Source organism: Petaurus breviceps, unplaced genomic scaffold (genome assembly GCF_028583685.1).
Source record: "Petaurus breviceps papuanus isolate PSGF00001 unplaced genomic scaffold, PetGlider_PUasm1.0 179, whole genome shotgun sequence".
Lineage (NCBI taxonomy): Eukaryota > Metazoa > Chordata > Mammalia > Diprotodontia > Petauridae > Petaurus > Petaurus breviceps.
Window position 1 is genome coordinate 12,702,921 of NW_027185779.1, and position 19,678 is coordinate 12,722,598.

At 34.0% G+C, this 19,678-nt stretch overlaps 1 protein-coding gene and 1 long non-coding RNA gene across 3 annotated transcripts in view; one reads left to right on the forward strand and one right to left on the reverse strand.

Moving 5' to 3' along the window:
* Positions 1-9,326, reverse strand: part of LOC138160145 (uncharacterized) — a 440,030-nt gene extending 430,704 nt beyond the window's left edge. Inside the window, exon 1 of the long non-coding RNA XR_011168089.1 lies at positions 7,991-9,326. This is a non-coding gene — a long non-coding RNA (uncharacterized lncRNA). The remainder of the gene's footprint in view (positions 1-7,990) is intronic.
* The window catches only part of MMP16 (matrix metallopeptidase 16), a 433,355-nt gene that overhangs the window by 248,364 nt on the left and 165,313 nt on the right, over positions 1-19,678 (forward strand). The gene's annotated exons all lie outside the window — the stretch shown is intronic.

Consider the following 19,678-nt stretch of genomic DNA (forward strand, 5'->3'; position numbering starts at 1 on the left):
TCCTTCCTTCCTTCCTTCCTTCCTTCCTTCCTTCCTTCCTTCCTTCCATCTTTCCTTCCACAAGGAATTGTATCACAAAAATTAATAGATATTCTTTCACCATCTTCTTTGAACTTATGGTGCCTAAGTGATTGGTGAAATGGACTATGATTTTCATGTTCATTGTTAACTTTAAAAAATTATAATTGTGTTTCACTCATTCTAGGAATATTTGGAATGAGGAGTGCTGTATACTTAATATAATGTTCTATATTTCCTTTGAAATAATGGTCAGATACTATTGATCTATTCCTTTCCTACTCTACAAATGGATTGAAATTATGTCTAATTTCCTCTATATTTTAGGGAAAGATCTTAAAACATCCATGTTCATATCAGATATATTATGCTTTCCTTTTCTTCTTCATTGCAAAGTATCCCCCTCAATTCTAACCTTTGCAAACGCTTTTTGTGTGTGATTGATACTTTCTATCTTCTCCACTATCCCCTATAACCTCAACAACACACCATGTTACCCAATTTCTCTATGGTTCCTTTCCTTCCTTCATTACTGTGGCCCCTCAGTTCCCTTATGTTGGCCTTTTCCTTTGAGCTGATCCATGAATGTATAATTTAATATTCCCTTTATTCTTCTGCCTGTCTTGATGTCAAGGAAAAAAAAAACAACACTAAGAATTAGACCTGTCTAAAAGTAGAATGGACCACTTCAAGAATTGTTAGGCTTCCCCTCCTTGGAGATTTAGATGACCACTTGTTGAATATTTTATACTCAGGGGTTTTTTTTTTTTTCATTTTGAATTGGACAAGAAGGAGGCTGTGGTCTTGTCTAACTGAGAACTTTTGTGATTCTCTGAATCTCCCTGCTCAATACACAGACACAGAAACACACACACATACAACATGCAAATACACATATTTTTCTGATTTTCTGCATCCTAGATTCCCAGGTATTTATGCATATACATATGTATATATATATATATATATATGGAGTGGCAGCAGCTTAGGTAAATAAAAAATACACACCGTAGTTTACAGTGTCTCTGACCTGACAAAAATAGAATAAAAACCAATAAATAGTTGTAGTACCACATTCTATGTTGGGGTTGAAGTAGGGTAGGGAGAAATCACTGTAATTCTATGCTTTTAATACCCTAATATAACCTTATTGTAAATTTTATATTTCATTTTTTACTCCAAAGATACAATTTAATTCCTCCTTGATTATTTAAGCTCAATCATGAAATTTGTCTTTGTTACTTCATTTAAAAAATTGCTTCATAGGTTAGGTAATAGCCTCAGATTGTTAGAGTACCTAGGTTCAAAGACTCCTGGATCAAATTTCTTAGCTTGTGTTAAGCTGTAAAAATTCAAGTCATTTCAGAAAGGGAAATTAGCACAATTTTCTGCATATTTTTCAGAAGGAACACATCTAATATAACATGAAGACAATGTTTTAAATTGTTCCATTTGTTTTCCCCCAAATAATGTGAAAATATTAGGTTCAGAGATATTGACAAAGGAAGTTTGTAAAACAGAGTATGGTGTTGGCTTCTCAAAATAAAGCCCTGTTATGTTTATATTTCCTATCCTTACTTTTTTTGTGAGGTAATTTTCAACTGCTTCAATATTTCATTGAATCTAAAATTCATCAATATGTCTATCTCCCCCCAAGGATTCAGTTTGCTACCTATTTCCACCTGATCAAACTGTAAATTTCTTTTCCATGGCATTCCATAAATCTTTTTTGCTGTATCTTTCCAATGTACTAAAGACTTTCTCTAGATCTTTTAATACTTCATGGATAAAGATTTCAATTCAGGTTATCCATCCAATTTCTTTCATTCTCTTTTCATGATTCACCCAGACTTTCTTCTATCCATGCCTTTTCTGTGCACACTATGCACCTTTAAAATATTATTTAAATAAATTGAATTGTTATTGATTAAAATGAGGCATTAACAAAATAACTTGTATGCATTATCTTTTGGACCTTTACTCCTCAATATTATTTTTCTCATTAAGGTAATGCTAGAAATGGGGATAGAGAAAGTGACATGTCCTGTGGTTTCATTGAGATGGGGAAATACCAGAGGAGAAATCTCCCTCTAATAATGCAGGTTGACCCTTTCTCTGAAAATTGTATTATTAACTTTTTATAACATTTTAAGGTTTGGAAATTGTGTTGTTTCAACAGTAATGTAATAAACAAAGTGAAAACTTTATTATTCCCATTTTATAGAATAGAAAAGAACACACATTTTTATGTTACCCTACTTTTATAATGGAATCAATCTTTATCGATCTTTATCAATTAAGCTCAAAAAGGTCTTCCTTCAGTTAACATAGCTATTATCCATGTTGTAAAATTATATTGACACTCCCGGTGAGAGATTATGAATATTATACATTTGTGTATTTTTACTTAAAATCTGGCATGATTCTAGACAATGAACTAATCCTGATTTTCCACTTGAAGTCTTGAACCTCCAATTTCTAACCTGTGAAATGTGTAAAATAATTCTTACAAGATGTCAACAACCCTGTAAAAATTCCTTGTAATCATTAATAATGAGAGAAATGAACATTAAAAATCTCTCAATTTTAATACCAATCAAATTAGTAAAGATTAAAAAATGATGATTGTTGAATTAGTGTGGGAATATAAGCATGCTAATATACTGTTGGTGGAGTAATGAATTAATCTTCCAATCATTCTGAAAAAGTTTGTATATATGTACCAAAAGTCTTGAAAACAGATATACCCTTCTATCCAGCAAGAGAATTACTATGTTTATGCTATGAGGTATAGATGTCAAGGGGAAATAAAACATAATAAGTTCACTGATTTTAGAATGGAAAATGTTATTATAATAGGATAGTTGAGGGTGATAACTCATATTCAGGGGGCATAAGAGATTTATATTGAGGTAAGAACAATCTCTAGGAACTCAAGAAATCTGTCTTTCTTCTCCAGAATTCCCTTTTGTATGATTTGGCTTAGAGTCAATCATTTAACCTGTTGAGCCTTAGTTTTCTAATCTATGAGAGGAGGATGTAAGATTATTGTTTTTTAGCTCTAATAGAATGTAGAACCTGGTGATATGAAAATGGAGGGAAAAGGAGTAATTAATTTCTTTGAGAAGTTTGACAACAGGGCCAAAGAAAAATGTGTGAATGTGTATGTGCATGCATGTGTTTCAGAATGAAGGACTATGAAGTTTTGAAGAGAGACTGAAGTAGTTAAGTAATGAAAATTTTAATTACCATCTGTATGTACTTCCCTCTGATATTTATATCTCTTTTTTATTTTTATTTTTTTGCTTTTTAGAGGGGGGAAGGCAGGACAATTGGGGTTAAGTGACTTGCCCAAGGTCACTATGGCTAGTACTTGTTAAGTGTCTGAGGCCAGATTTGAACTCAGGTCCTTCTGACTTCAGGGTTGGTGCTCTATTCACTGTGCCACCTAGCCACCCCTATATTTCAATTTCTGACATAATGTATTCTGAGTTTTGTATTCCATCTCATTCTACAATTGCTAAACATTCTCATCACTGACATTCTCCCTCATTGAAGACTATTCTTTTTCTGTTACACTGCCCACCTAATCTTCCTCAATAATTACTTTTACCAACATGTTGAAGCTCAAAAATTCAAATGAAATCCTCCTAAAGTTATATACTGTATCGTCTGATAATTATTTCACTTGTGTTAATCTTTTCTTCCCTACTATATTATAAGCTCCTTGATGTCTATCAGATTTTAGTCCTCAACTTCTTGGAGACTGTGGCAACAGAATACCTTCTCTAGAACTGATTCTATAATACTTCCTAGAGATTCCAAGATTCCATACAACCAATGTTTGGAGCTAGGAAGAGGGGTTTTGCTTCTGTTATTGCATAAATAGGGAACTGATTGGTACTTTGTGTGTAGCATGTAAAATCAGTCTGTTTATATCTAATTTTCTTGATATGGGACTTAAAAACCTAGGTAGAGTACATTTTCAGCCCAACACTCTTTGCTTTGTTATTCTATCTCTATCACTGGGGTCTCAGAGTTTCTGAGCTTTTGAAAGTCATAAGAGGGGATAGAGACAAGTTGGTAGAGTAAAAGCAGGACCTCACCTGATGTCACCCAAATTCACCTCCAAACAATATTACAATAATGCCTCAAAGCTAATTCTGAAGCAGTAGAAACAACAAAAGAATGGGCTGAAACAATTTTCTAGACAACTTAGAAGATTGATAAGAAAGGTCTGCCTCACTGGGGTGAGACTAAAGCACAGTCTAGTCTGGTCCAGTGCAGGCCATACCAGCAGAGACTGCAACCCAGTAAGCCAGCAGCATGTCTTATGGACCACTAAATGGGTGGTAGCTTCTGTAGCTTTCAGCTAACAGATTGAAAGAGTTTAGACAAATGACCTGAAGGAGGTGGGGATTCTTTGCTGTCAGTGGGAGCAGGACTTTGTTGTATTGCCCACACATGGCTCACCATCACAGGTTGTATAGAAGCACTAGTAGGAGTGGGAACACAGAACATAGTTTGAGGGTAGAAGAGTACTTGTGGGTTACTCACAGACTAGGAGCACAGGGCAGGACAGCACTGACAACACTCATTCTTAAATCATACCACCTTTGAAAAACTGAAAACTTACTCACCCACAGAACTAGTTATATGAAGCTTGGGAAAGCTTCTTAACCCTGGGAGCAGAGCCCAACTTTAACCTAAAGTTGAAAGGCTGGGAAAAGTGAGCAAACAACAACAAAGGATGCTCACCATAGAAAGTTACTATGTTATCAAGGAAGATCAAAACAAAAAATCAGAAGACAATGAAATCAAAAAATTACATGAAAACGTCAAAGAAAAATGTGTATGGTCTCAGGCCATTGAGGAGTTCAAAAAGGATTTTAAAAATCAAATAAGAGACTTATAGGAAAAATTGAGAAAAGAAATGAGAAAGAGGAAAGATAATCATTAAAAAAAAAAGAATCAGTTGCTTTGTCAAGGAACCACAAAAAATACTGAATAAAATAAACCTTTAAAAACAGAATAGGCTAAATGGTAAGAAAGTCATAAAAATTCTTTGAGAGAGTCAAATGAAAAAAATATAAATAAAAATTCACTAAAGAGAAGAAACTTTAAAAAGTAGGATTGGGCATGTGTAAACTGATGACTCCATAAGACATCGAAACAACAAAAGTCAAAAGAATGACAAAAAGAAAAGAAAACGTGAAAGTGATAAAATAACTGACCTGGAAAGTAAAAAAAAGGAGAGACAATTTCTAAGAATTATTTAACTATCTCAGCAACACAATGATCCAAGAAAAGTACAAAGGATTCACAATGGAAAATGCTATCCACATCCAGGTAAAGAACTGATGGACTCTGAATGCATATCAAAGCATTTTTTCTTTCACAACTGTGACTAATATGGAAATATGTTTTGCATGATAGCACATCTTTATCAAATTGCCTACTATTTTAAGAGGAAGGGAGGGAGAAGAATTTGAAACTCAAAATGTTATAAAAATGAATGTTAGAAATTATTTTGACATGTAATTGGGAAAAAAAACTATTAAAAAAAAGTATTATTGGACTACCTGAACACCATGATAAAAAAAGAATCTAAACATTATCATTCAAGAAATTATCAAGGAAAATTTCAGGTGAAATAGAAATAGAGGGTAAAATAGAAATTGAAAGACTCTACTGATCACCTGCTTAAAGAGATACCAAAATGAAAACTCCCAGGAATTTTATAGCCAAATTCCAGAGCTCCCAGGTGAAGGAGAAAATGTTGCAAGCAATCAGAAGGAAGCAATTCAAGTGTCATGGAACCACAATCAGGATAACACAAGATTTAGCACCTTCTACTTTAAAGTATTGGGAGACTTGTATTGTAACATTCTGGAGGGCAAAAAGGCTCATATTACAATCAAGGATCACCTATCCAGAAAAATTGAATATATTCCTTCAAAGGAAAAAATGGATATTTAATGAAATTGAGAACTTTGTAGCAATTTTTATGAAAATTCCAGAGCTAAATTTATGTGTGTGTGTGTGTGTGTGTGTGTGTGTGTGTGTGTGTGTGTATGATTTTCAAATACAGGGCTCAAGAGAAACATAAAAAAGTAAACAGGAAAGGGAACTCATAAAGGACTTAATAACGTTAAACTGTTTGTGTTACTACATGGGAATATGATACCTTTAGCCCATAAGAACTTTTTCCTTATGAAGACAGTTAGAAGGTATATATATATATATATATATATATATATATATATATATATATATATATATACAGGGCACAGGTGTGAGTTGAATATGAAGGAAAGATATCTAAAAATATAAAATTAAGGCGAGAGGGAGGAATATATTGGGAGAAAGGGAAAGCGAGAGATAAAATTATGTAAATTATCTCAAATAAAAGAGGCAAGGAAAAGCTTTTACAGAGGAGTAGAGAGGGGAAGTGAGGGGCAGTGAGTGGACCTTACTCTCATCAGAATTAGCTGTAAGAGAGATTAACATACACACTCAATTGGATATAGAAATCTATCTTACCCTACAGGAAAGTTGGAAGGGAATATTGAATGGGGGATGTTAGAAGAGAGGGCAGATTGGGGAAGGAGACAGTTAGAACAAAACTCTTCTGAGGAGGGACAGGGTGAAAGAAGAGGGAGAAAATAATCTTGAAGTGGGGAATAGGATGGAGAGAAATACAGTTAGCAATTATAACTGTGAAAAAAAATTAGAAGCAGGTTTCTCTGATAAAGGCTCATTTCTCTAACATATAGAGAACTGAATCAAATATATAAAAAATAAGAACCATTTCCCAATTGATAATTGATCCAAAAATATGAACAGTTTTCCAATGAAGTAATCGAAGCTATCAATGGTCATATGAAAAAAAATTCTAACACCATTGATTGTAGAAATGCAAATTAAAACAATTCAGAGGTACTACCTCATATCTATTAGATTGGCTCACAGGACAAAAAAGGAAAATGGCAAATGGGGAAGGGGGTGTGGGAAAAAATGAGGCACACATGCATTGAGTTGTGAACTGATTCAATCATTCTATAGAGCAATTTGGAACTATGCTGAAAGGGCTATAAAATCACACATACTCTTTGACCTAGCAATACCACTAGGTCTTTATCACAAAAGAGATGAAATACAAAAAGGAAAAGGACATATGTGTACAAAAATATTTATGGCAGTTCTTTTCTGGTGGCAAAAAATTGGAAATTGAGGGAATTCCCATCTCTTGGGTAATGGATCAAACTGTGGTGTGAGATTTTGGTGAAATATTATTATCCTGTCAGAAATAATGAGAAGGATGCTCTCAAGAAAAACCTGGAAAGAATTCTATAAGCTGATGCAAAGTGAAATGTGCTGTGTACAAAGTAACAGCAATGTTATCAGTCATGAATAACAGCTATTCTTGGCAATACAGCTAAGACAACTCTGAAGGACTTGTGATAAAAAATTGTATCAATCCCTAGAAAGAGAACTGTTGATGTGTGAATACAGATTGAGATATATTTTTACTTTATTTTTCTTGAGGTTTATTTTTGGTTTCTCTTTTCTTTTACAATCTGACTAATATGGAAAAGTTGTGCATGACTACACATGTATCACCTATATTGAATTGTTTCTCTTCTCAGTGAGGAAAAGTAGAGGAGGAAGGGAGAAAATTTGGAACTCACAATTTTAAAAACAAATACTAAAAATTATTTACATGTATAATTGGGAAAAATGAAATGCTACATAAATTTGAAAGAAAACAAAGGCTTTGAATGGCAAAGAAAGAAAAGAAAAAGAATAAGAAAATTATTTTTCAGAGGAAAATAAAAAAGGAAATCCCTATGTCCATATACCCAGCTACAATCTCTCTCCTGGACTCTAGTCACATTATACCAGATGCCTGCTGGTATATGGGTTGAACTAGATGATTCCTTCCAACTCTCAAATACTATTATTCTGTCACTGTTGCTCTTTTTAAAAAAAAAAATATTTTATTTTTAGCTTGTGGAATAAAAAAAGCATTTCTGGAAAATTGTATAATAATAATAATAAAAACATAATTGCACACGAAACTGCAAATCTATCATGTACAATTGTTGATTCCTTTTAAATATATAACAAAGTTATCATGTAAATTTCTCTTTGTGTTTTCCTTTTTTCTCCCCCCTCCACCATAGAGATGGTTGCCATTAGACACAAATATGTATATGTGTGTATTCAAAATCATTTCATGTATACTTCTCTGTATCAGTTCTTACTCTGAATGAAGATTCTTCTTCCTTCATATGTCCTTTTAAGTTAAGTTGGGTATTAATAATAGTCAAAATGACTTATTCACTTAGAGTTGTTCTTAAATTTTACTTAAATATTACTGTTACTATATACAATGTTCCGTTGGTGTTCTGCTCATTCAGTATTTTGTGCAAGTCTGTTCATGTTTTCTGAGATCAAGCTCATCAATGCTTATACCTCAGTAGGATTCCAATACAGTCATGTACCACAGCTTCTTCTTCCATTCCTAATTTTATGATAATCCCCACTTTCCAATTCTTTACCACTACAATGAGAGGTGCTATGAATGGGTCTTTTTTTAGAACACATAGGTTCTTTTACTTTTTCCCTAATCATCTTTTCAAATAGACCTAATATATCTTTGCGATTCTAGGTGAATATTTTGCAGGCACCTTGTGCTCAATATGAGCAAACAGAACTTATTTTCTTGTCCTCAAAACCCTTTGTTCCTTCAGTTAAATCAGCTACTAATTCTTCCTGTACATGAATCTACACAGCAATGCTTGATTCACTTTCCTAGTTTTTCGCCTAATTTTTATCCTTATCACCTATTACTTGAAATATTACAATCATCTTTCCATTGTTATCCATCTCCTCTTTTCAACATGTATTATAAACAACCACCAATGTAAGATATGATCATATCACCCCCCTTATCCAAAACTGTTCACTAGACTTGCATTCTGGAAGACTCATCTAAACTCATCTTGAGTTTAAATCTAGTCTGAGACACATACTAGCAGTGTGACCCTGGAAAAGTCACTCAACCCTGTTTGCTTCAGTTACCCTTCTGTAGAAATGACCTGGAGAAGGACAGGGCAAAGCACTCCAGTATCTATACTAAGAAAACCCTAAATGATATCATGAAGAATCAGATATAAGTGAACCACAGCAATTTAGGGAAAAACAAAACAAAACACAAAACTTATCTTGACATTTAAAGTCCTCCATAATTTGGCATCCATCTACCTTTGAATTCTTATTTTATATGCCTCCTTTTCATTTACTCTCCAGTCTAACCAACCTGCTCTCTGATCCTTTTGCATGATCACCTTGGCATAAGTGAATGCACAAATCTGAAAGGGACTTCCTTCTTAACACTCCCTATAGATTCCATAGGATCATCTAAAGTGCAACTCAGTTGCCACCTTCTACTCAAGATCTTTCCTAATTCCTAAAATAATGAGCTCTCTGTCCCTGTCTCCCCCTCTTCTCCCTCCCTCTCTACTTCCCTGCCTCCCTCTTTCTTCCCTCCCCCCCTCTCTCTTTCTCTCTCTCTCTCTCTCTCTCTCTCTCTCTCTCTCTCTCTCTCTCTTTGTCTGTCTCTCTCACACACACATTTGTGTATTTTTTTTTCTTTACCTCATTGTTTGCATGTTGTGGCAAGGGAACATAATAGAACATTATAAGCTGTTTGATTTAGAGCTTATTTCATTTTTGCCTGTGTAGTTCCTTGAATTAATACCTACCTCATCTATAGTAGGCAATTAATAACTATTTGCAGACTTAAAGTGAACTACCTTGTTTTGCATCTTTTTTTTCTCTTGAGGACATTAAAAAAATCTTGTTCAGCTAGGCAGAAAAAATAAAAGAGAGAATTTAAGCTTTTTAAAAATTCTGTTCAGGATCATTAAAAATGCTAATCAATACATGTTTAGTAATATTTTCAAAGTATCTTTTGGGTTCCTACAATAGTTTCTGATTTATAGATAGGAATGTCAGCATAAATTTAAATATTTAAAAAGCAGGTGTGTCCTGTTTATATTAATAATTTTAACTGTCTCAAATTTTCAGTTCTTTTCAAGTCTCTCCCTCTTCTCCCACAAGTGAATGGGAAATGTAGCACTCAGGTTTCCCAAGTTTGCTGGCCAAATAAGCATTATTAATATATTTATTCTTCATGGAGAAGGTTTCTCAAAACTTTGAAACCATACATTTATTTCTAATAGAAATTTGAAATTTTAAGATCATAGTAAAATCTGTACATTTGAAATGCTGGGAATTGATTGTCACCCAGAGTAAAATTTTAAATTGCTTTCTCACTTGGAATGAAGAGATACAACTGTTTACTGTTGCAATAGCCCTATTTTTGCTAAAATATTTTGCAGACTTAATTAAAGAAAGATACAGAATACAAATATGGTTGCTTAACAATCAATGATTTAGACATCAGAATTGTATTTTTTAAAGGAAAAGTTGTTTTAATAAGGTAAAATCTATGCTGGGATTTGGATCTTATAGCTAGTATATGTTTTAATACTTTATTATGAGAAGAAGCATCCTTACAATAAACTGTGCAGAGTAACATCAGAAACAAAAGTTTATTTTTTTATGTTATAAAAGATTTAGCAGGCAGTTAACACCATTACAATGTGTTACTTTATATCTCATATTGTACAGATTTGATGTTCATTGGACATTCATGCTTACAGCAATTTCTTGCTATTCAGTCTACCACGTGGAGGGAAATGTTTATATTTACCACTCAAATATGATTACTTTGCATTGTGAGCTTGAAGTAAATGTTTTTTTTTTTCCCTAAATAATAATGCTAAAACATTGCAGGAATTCCTGAAGACATTAATTGACTGTTGAAGATGTGATACCATAAAGATTTACTGCTTAATTGGAATCACAATCCTTAAACAGTAACAGCAGGGTGGCTAAAGCAGTGTTGTGTTGAAGAATTGATCATTTATCCAGAGAGCAGTCTTTCACTTTGCTTGACGAAGTAGCAGGTGTGGGCAGAACTAAAACTCATTGATGACAATGTGTTTCCTGGATCTTAACTTGTATGCAGTATATTCCATTCTGTTTGAAAAGTAGCACAGCAGAGTTGACATCTTTAGGATAAACTTATTTTTTTCTTTTAAATTCTAGCTTTCAAAAGCTCTCAGAGTTATTTATCTGAATGATTTTCTTTCTCTCTCTCTCTCTCTCTCTCTCTTTGTAGCTCATAAGTAGCTAGCAAACAGAACAGCTCGATTATTTAGCAAATGCAAATCAAGAAGCCTCCTGATAAGTACCCTGCTCATTTTCCACAACATATTTATTGCTCCTCTAATGAAAGCAATTTGAATCCCGTCTTCCTCAAAAGAGATAAACGGGATCTTAGAATGCCAGGATATACATCTTAATACATTGTTATCCACTTTCCTATCAATTTTTTTAACTGCCCCACCTTTTGAGAAATGTCCACAGAGTGAATAAGAATAAGAATTTGTTTAAGATATAGAAAAAGATTCCATTGGAATAATAGTAATACTGCTATACTTTTTTTTAGAGATTGTAATTATTTATTATGTTGATTAATATAATGCCCCATTTGAAACAGAAAATGTTTATCATTGTAATGTTACTAAGGTGGCAGTATGGTGTAGTAGAAGCAGACATTCTGGGTTAGAATCCTCATTTGCTATTTGCCATCTAGGGAGCCTCAGAGAACTTACATCATGTCTCTAGATCTTGCTTTCTTAATGTGAAACTAAAGGGATTGTACTAAATAATCTCTTAGGTCCTAACCAGTTCTCTATTTTATGATTATTTCTTTGTTAGCAATGAAATTCTTAGATAGAAGTTGTAAAGTTTGAGTTCAAGATTTTGTAAAGAAAAAAATATTTCTATTATATAATTTAAAGTTATTTTAACACATTTTTAAGCCAACATTGATAAGACCAAAATTTGACAGGTATTTCAAAATGTAGAAATAGATGTAACACAAAGAATGTTTCTAATTACAAAACCAAAGTATATCACTAGTTGTTTGCCGACAAAACAATTGCGTCTTCTCAATTGTTTTTTATACTGTACTTTAGATCTATAATATAATGATGTATCTTCATTTCCTATCTTCTAGTCCAAGATCATTGTCTGTATTTTGAAGACATAACAATCTTTTTCAATCAAAAATCAAATGCCATTTCTTTCATAAATCCTTTCTGCATCTCTCCTTGAACTTCATATTTGCCTCATATGTGCTTAACATATTTCATTTTATATTAATGAAAAGATTTTTTTGCAAGAAAAAATATAAAAATATAAGTTTGTACCTATTATAATTAATTTATCTTAGAAAATAGATGTTATTTTTTAGAGTTTCAATGATTATTTATAAAATATTAGGTAAAGCACAAAACTTCAAGACAATTCATAGCATGGTAACATTATGAGCTCCAGCTGATTACTCATCTGGACATTTTCACTATTAAAAGGAACTGATGCATGTAGTAAGAGAGGAGTAAGGAAGGAGAGGGGAAATAGAGGGGCATTTTGTAACAAGGTCAATGATATGGATATCTGAATATTTTATAAAATAGAATTGTCTTCATTTTACCTTTTGTTTTAGCCTTAAGTAGGAAGCAATTCAACACTGGGGCAGACTTGCCAGTGTGGGCAAATATGTGAGTCTATATCAAATTAATAGTATCTGATAGTAATCACCAAAATGGTAAAAGTGGGTGAGAGAGAATTGGAGGTAATTACAGTCAGAAGTTAGGGGGAGACTCCATTTCTTCTTTGATCAATCCTGCTTCTTCAAATATGTGACATCTTGTGCAGAATGCTATCTCTTTCTTTCACTATTTATAGCCTTATACAAAAAGGTGCATGTTTAGCAAGTAGATCATATGCTCTCTGGAGTTTCCAGATGTGTATATAATCTACAAAGCTTTTGCCGTGTGTGCAGAAATCCTGAGTGCTTCACAAAATGCTTTCACATAATAAATAAAAATGTGTGATATATAACTCTGAATTATATGTATTTTAAGGAAACAAAAAACATTAAACCACATAGCACAATACATAATGTTTTCAACATTATTTCTGAGATTCATAATAAAATAAAGGCAGGAAACATAAAATTATTATCCTTTTTTACATCTGAGAAAATGAGGACTAGAATATTACTTGATCTGGATGTCCTAAAATAATCAATGACTGCAAGATTTAGTCCTCATCTTATTTCTTTCTTAGTTCTCTCACCAGTTGTTTAGTAAGTTAACAGCATTCTCTGAGTTGTCAATGTGGATGAAGCTCTGTGTAATGTCCCTCCACCACTCCAGCATATTTCTGCTTAGTTACTTAGGTAGCATACTTATAACAAAGAGTCCTAGATATAAAAAGACACATCAGAAACAGTTAAGCAGGCTCTCATCAGAAGTTTCATTTGTGCCAGCCACTTCCTGCCCTTTATTGACTTGTACTTTATGAGCAATTGGTAAACTGGGATTGTGGCCTAACAATGTTGGTAGATTAATCATAATCTAATGAGTTATTATATCAACATCCTGATATATCTGTGGAAAAATATCTATACACTTATCTCTTGAGTATATTTTGAGAAGGTGATAGGAAAGATTGACACTAATTTGGGAGTAAAATTCCACTATGTATGTAAATTATGTGATTGATTTGAGTTCTTGTAGCAACACTTCTGATTGTAAGCCATTGGAATGGCAGCAGAGATGATTATCTTTCACTACTGATGTTAGAATAGTTCAATAAAGTATTTGGAATTCATATACAGCCTCTATTAATTGTTACTTGAAAGGATATCACTTGAAATAGAATGTAGAACACATGTATCTGAAAATATATGGAGCTATTTAGGGAAATGATGATGATTTTTATACAGCAAAATATATGCCCGAATATACTAATCTAGTTTTTTGGGGGGGATAAGTTGGACAATATTAAATATCCAGTACCTGAAACTAGAATTTTTTTTTAAAGTAGATTCACAGTGTCATGGAATGTTAGGGCTAAATGGGTAAAAGGGACGTTGGTGGTCATTGTGATCTTAACCTCTCATTTTACCTCTGGGAAAACTGAGGCATGGACAGATTAAGTGATTAGTTCAAAATCTCAAATCTAGTAAGAAGTGAATTCTAGTTATCATAAAAGAACTTGTTAACATTTAAAATAGAAATTAATATTCCATATTTCCCATTTTTAACAAAATCAGGTATTAAACATTTAAGAGCTAATATTAATTTGGTAGTTCTGACTGCTGTCTCAAATTTATAGTTACATGTTCCTAATCCTAAAATGTGTTCATGGGAAAGAAGGTTGTTGTGTCAGTTCTAATCAGGAGGTATTAGACTCTGAGCTGGAAAGGATGACTCAGGTAGTACACTATATTTGTGTAAGGCTGTTCAGAATAATAAATCCTTTAGTATTTTCTTCTATTTTTATTCATGCTGAGTAGAATTTCATCTCTTAGAACTACTCCACAATAGATTATCCTTAATGTCAGCAATGTAATCAACCTACACTTTATATAGTTTAATTTTTTTTTTTTGGCAAACCATTTTGCTAGGCTACCTATGCTGTCTAACCTCCCACCAACTCCAAGTTAAACACTATATGTGTGTGTGTATGGAGGCATGTATGTGTATATGTAGCTATATGTGTATATAAACACATATATATGTGTGTACATTTATACACATATACACATATATACATACATATATAAATATCATACATATTTATACTGTTAACTTTTGTTACTGAGTTTCAGGAAAATATTTTGCTTCAACATTCTTTACATTACCCTGAATATTCTTAAATTTAGTATAATCTCACAAATTTTATTTATTGGGGGGAGGTGAAGTTTAGCTCATATGGGAGAATATTAACTTTAGAAAATTGGGATCTATTTGTGCCCTGCAATTGTTTCCTTCCTTGTTTCAAGAACAGTGCTGGGCCAAGCTACTGAGAAGAAATACTGAGCAATTTGCCAGTAATTTTGCCAGGTTTTTTATTTTTCTTATTGTCACTTTGGAAATCTATTTTGTAAATAACTACATCAATTGCTATTGCTGTTGTTAACCACAAAAATATTGTCCATAAAGTCTGCTGCTGGTTAATGAAATCTTCCCTATTATAAGCTGGGGTTAGTAGCTCCTACTGGCAAGAATGAATTAGCTTTGAATTCTGGGAATGTTTCTTGTCTAATAGAAGTGTACTAATGGAATTGGATGTGTCTGGTACTCAGGTCATCTGTCAGTATATCATTCTAGAGAAATCAAACTAAAGTTGGCTTAATTGCTTTACTGCATACCTGCTTCAGGGAGGCATAGATTTTGCCTGAAGCTGTGGAAATCCCTCCAATGAAGGTCTTAGGGGAACCATGATTTTATAAAATTCCCTGACTGCATTCATTCTGCTCAGGGTCACCATCAAAAAACTAGTAGAAGTGCTAGCAAATTGTCCTGCTATGGTATAGAAAACAAAACAAAAACAAAGAAAAGAAAAACTGGCATAATCCTGGAAAAAAATTCAACATTCTCTACTTCATTCAGTTTCTCCACCCCCAATTGTTAAGAACACTTGACTAAATGAAGTATTTATTTAGCATATTATTTTTCACCTTTCCTAATGCTTTGGTGGACTTGAGACACTTCCAAAGTGTAGGTGATTGAGGAAGAATGAGGAAGAAGGAAGAAGACCATCCTTCTGTCATCCCTCAATGTGCCACCCAACCACAACAATCAGCTTGGATCCAACCACCTTTCTATACAACTTCAGCATTCCCTTCTTCTGAAAAATACACATTTCATTTAGGGAAACTAATCTGTTCTCAGAGGTGAAGGCACTTGGTTTTAAATTGTTGTTGTGGTTGTTTGCTCTTTTATCATGGAAGAGGATGATGAAAGGGAGGTGATGCCATGGCAGAGAAGTGAATTGGTTTTAAGTGAAGGACTGTGCAAAGTCACTAGTCTCACTTTCTCCTCCTGAGTCATTTGGGTCCAATGGTAAAATATAGATCAGGATGACTAGTGATCACCATGGATGCAGTAGGATACTCAACCTTTTTAAACTACAGCTTTAGCCGGTCTTAGTTTGACTGAGGTAGTGCCCCTTCAGTGATTAAGGCTAGGTAAGAAATGAGGCAGAAAATGGCTTCTTTATTAGTAAAACAAACAAACAACAATCTGTGAGGGGAAGACTCTCTGGGTTTCATATGGTAATTTAACAAGTAGCTTATTTACTATACCTGGGAATGTATTTCACATACTTCTTTTACCTTAACACTATTCCCTGCCTCACAGATCCTTAATCCCTCACACCTGAAGTTTATGGGCTGTAAGTTGTTCAACCTTTTTCTGCCTTGGTTTCCTAAACTGCATAATGGGCATAACAGTCACCCAAAGTTGATGTGAGGATCTAATAAAATAATATTTGTGAAATGCCTAGCATGGTGCTTGGCATATAATGTTGTTTTTCCTCAGTTATGTCAGACTCTTCAGGAACTACTTTGGGGTTTCCTTGGCAAAGTTACTGGAGAGGTTTTGTCATTTCCTTCTACAGTTCATTTTTCAAAATACAATTATTTAAAATTGATTTTCCCTTAATAACATGTAAAAACAAATTTAATATGTTTTAGATTTTTTTTAATTTTGAATTTCAAATTATCTTCCTCCCTCACTCCCCTGGCCCTTTATTGAGAAGGCAAGCAGTATGACAGATTATGCATGTTCAGACATGTAAAGCATATTTATGTATTACTCATGATATGAAAGAATACATAGAAAAACAAAAAACAAGAAAAATAAAGTTTTAAAAAGTATGCTTTGATCCACATTCAAAGTCTATCAGTTCTTTCTCTGGAGATAGATAGCATTTTTTCAACATAAGTCCTTTAAACATTTTCTTAGATCATTGTGTTACTGAGAAAAGTTGTCATTGACAGATAATCCTTGTATAATATCACTGTTACTGTGTACAGTGTTTTCCTTGTTCTGCTCATTTTACTCTGTATCAATTCATGTAAGCATTTCCGGGTTTTTCTGAAAGCATCCTGCTTGGCATTTCTTATAGTACAATAGTATTGCATCACAATCATATACCACAACTTGTTCAGTCATTTCCTAACTGATGGGCTTTATTTCCAATCCTTTGCCACCACTAAAAGATCTGCTATAAATATTTGTGTACATATAAGTCCTTTGCTTTTTTGTATTTTATCTCTTTGTGATACAGACCAGTGGTATTGCTGGGCAAAAGGTTATGTATGGCTTAATAATTCTGTGGACATTGCTCTATGTGGCTTTCCAGAATGCTGAAATCAGTCCACAACTCTACCAGCAACATATTTGAGAAATATGTATCAGATAAATTTCTTGTAATTCTTTTTAGTAGTTATGATTAGAGTGTATTTCCCTCCATTCTATTTTCCCCCATGTTTTTCTGTCTCCCTATCTGTCTCTGTCTCTCTGTCTGTCTCTGTGTAATAGTAATGGAATTTAAAGATCACCCTGTATTGGCTTGGTTTTTTGTTTGATTGTGTTAGAACCCAGAGCTTGTGAATCCCACTTGTGGGATGGACTTCTTGACTTGAAAAGAGAGGGCTGAACTGGGAGGAGCTGGTAACTTAAATTTAGAGAGACACAAGAAAAAGAGGCAAAAGAACTTTTTGAAAGCAGCATTTTTGGAGGCAGAGAGAGACTGAGAGGATTCCTGAGGGCCAGTTTGAATTGCCCAGGACTTTTGAGAGCTGCCACCCAAAGCTGCCAAGGACTGAGGAGACATGACTGTTATGCTGGTACTTTGTCTGTTTTGATGTTGTTTTGCCAGATTTGTTCACTGGTGAAAGACAGTCCTGTTGTTGCAGAGGTTTTGGAACCTTACTGTTGGTTTAGAGCTCCTGAGACTGTTCTGCAGACAGAGAGTGAATTCTGTCCACTGGTGAAGGACAGTGCTGTTGTTGCAGAAGGTCTGGAACCTGGCTGTTGGTTCAGAGTTCCTGAGACTGTTCTACAGGCAGAGATGAATTAATGAAGACACTGGCAATGTATCTTGTGGCCTTGCTAAGCTTTGTCTCCCCAGGAACAAAGATTGCTGAGAATTTGCCTCAGGTCAAGATGAAGAAAAGACCTCTCTTTGGGTATTAAATGCAGTGTGCTTGTTGTAACTCTGGGGTAGATGGTCTATTCAGTTGTAATCCAAGGGTGGGGAACTTTTTACTTCTTTGTGCTCTGTGATTGAACAAATGCATGTACTTTACTTATGATTGGAAACTAATCTCCATTTGAGAAGAAGGGCTTTGTGTTGGACTAAATGAATGTACAGCCTAGGGGTGGAGTAGAATTTAGAAGTGGGACTTTGTGATTGATTAAATGAATGTAATGTCCAGGGGTGGGGTAGTACTTGATTGAATTACACTTGGCAAATGCTGTCTTTTGAATGATGCTATATTTTGATTTTCTCTGTTTTTGATTTTTCACTGAATAAAATGGAGAGCACCTATGCTGGTATTTTGAACCTTTGGAAATTGCCTTTGCTTGGCATTACACTCTGTCTCTCTCTGTCTCCATCTCTGTCTCTATCTCTGTCTCTGTCTCTATATCTGTCTCTGTCTCTGTCTCTCTCTGTCTCTCTCTCTCTTTCTCTCTCTCTCTCTCTTTACCTATTCTTTCATCTGTTTATCCTCGAAGGCCTTTCCCAATCTGCCCTCCTTTCTATCAGTCCCTCCCCCTCCTTTTCTTATCCCCTTCTCCTGCTTTCCTGTATCATAAGTTAGATATTTTTTATACCCAGTTGAGTGTATATAGTATTCCCTCTTTGAGCTAATTCTGACAAGAGCAAAGTTCAAGTGCTCCCCAGTCTCCCTCATATTCCCCTTTACTGTAAAAACTCTTTTCTTCCTTTATAATTTACCCTCCTGCTTCTCCCTTTCCCCTTCTCCTAGTGCATTACTCTTTCTTATCCTTAATTTTATTTTTAAAATATTATTCCATCATATTCAACTCATACCTCTGTCTTCTGTCTTTGTATACTCTTTCTAATTGCCCTAATAATGAGAAAATTCTTAGGAATTAAAAGTATCTTCACATGCAGGAATGTAAACAGTTTAACTTTGTTAAATCCTTTATGATTTTTCTTTCCCATTTACCTTTTCATACTTCTCTTAGGTCTTATATGTAGAAGTCAGATCTTATTTTATTGAGCTCACATCATAACCCCTATAGCCTTTACTAGGTGACCATCATTAATTGTTGGACTTAAAACATACAATAGGTGGATAGCTCTCTTGTGATTCTGAGTACCAGAAACACATATTTCTTTTCCCCTCTGTTCTTTCTTTCTCTGTCCCCTTCATTTTGTCTCTTCCTCATTGAGCCACTTGGTTATTAGTATAATTTCTGAAATTTTTGCATTAGCATATAAGAGGGTAGTTTTCCAAGTCAGCCATACACTCATGATCTGAAATTACCCTCATGACCTGGAGTTAGAGTTAGCAAGTTCTCCATTCTCTATATAGGGTATATAAATTATATACCGAATAGTGTGTGTGTGTGTGTGTGTATATATATATATATATATAGGGGGGGGTTCCCCTTCCACAAGTCACTGG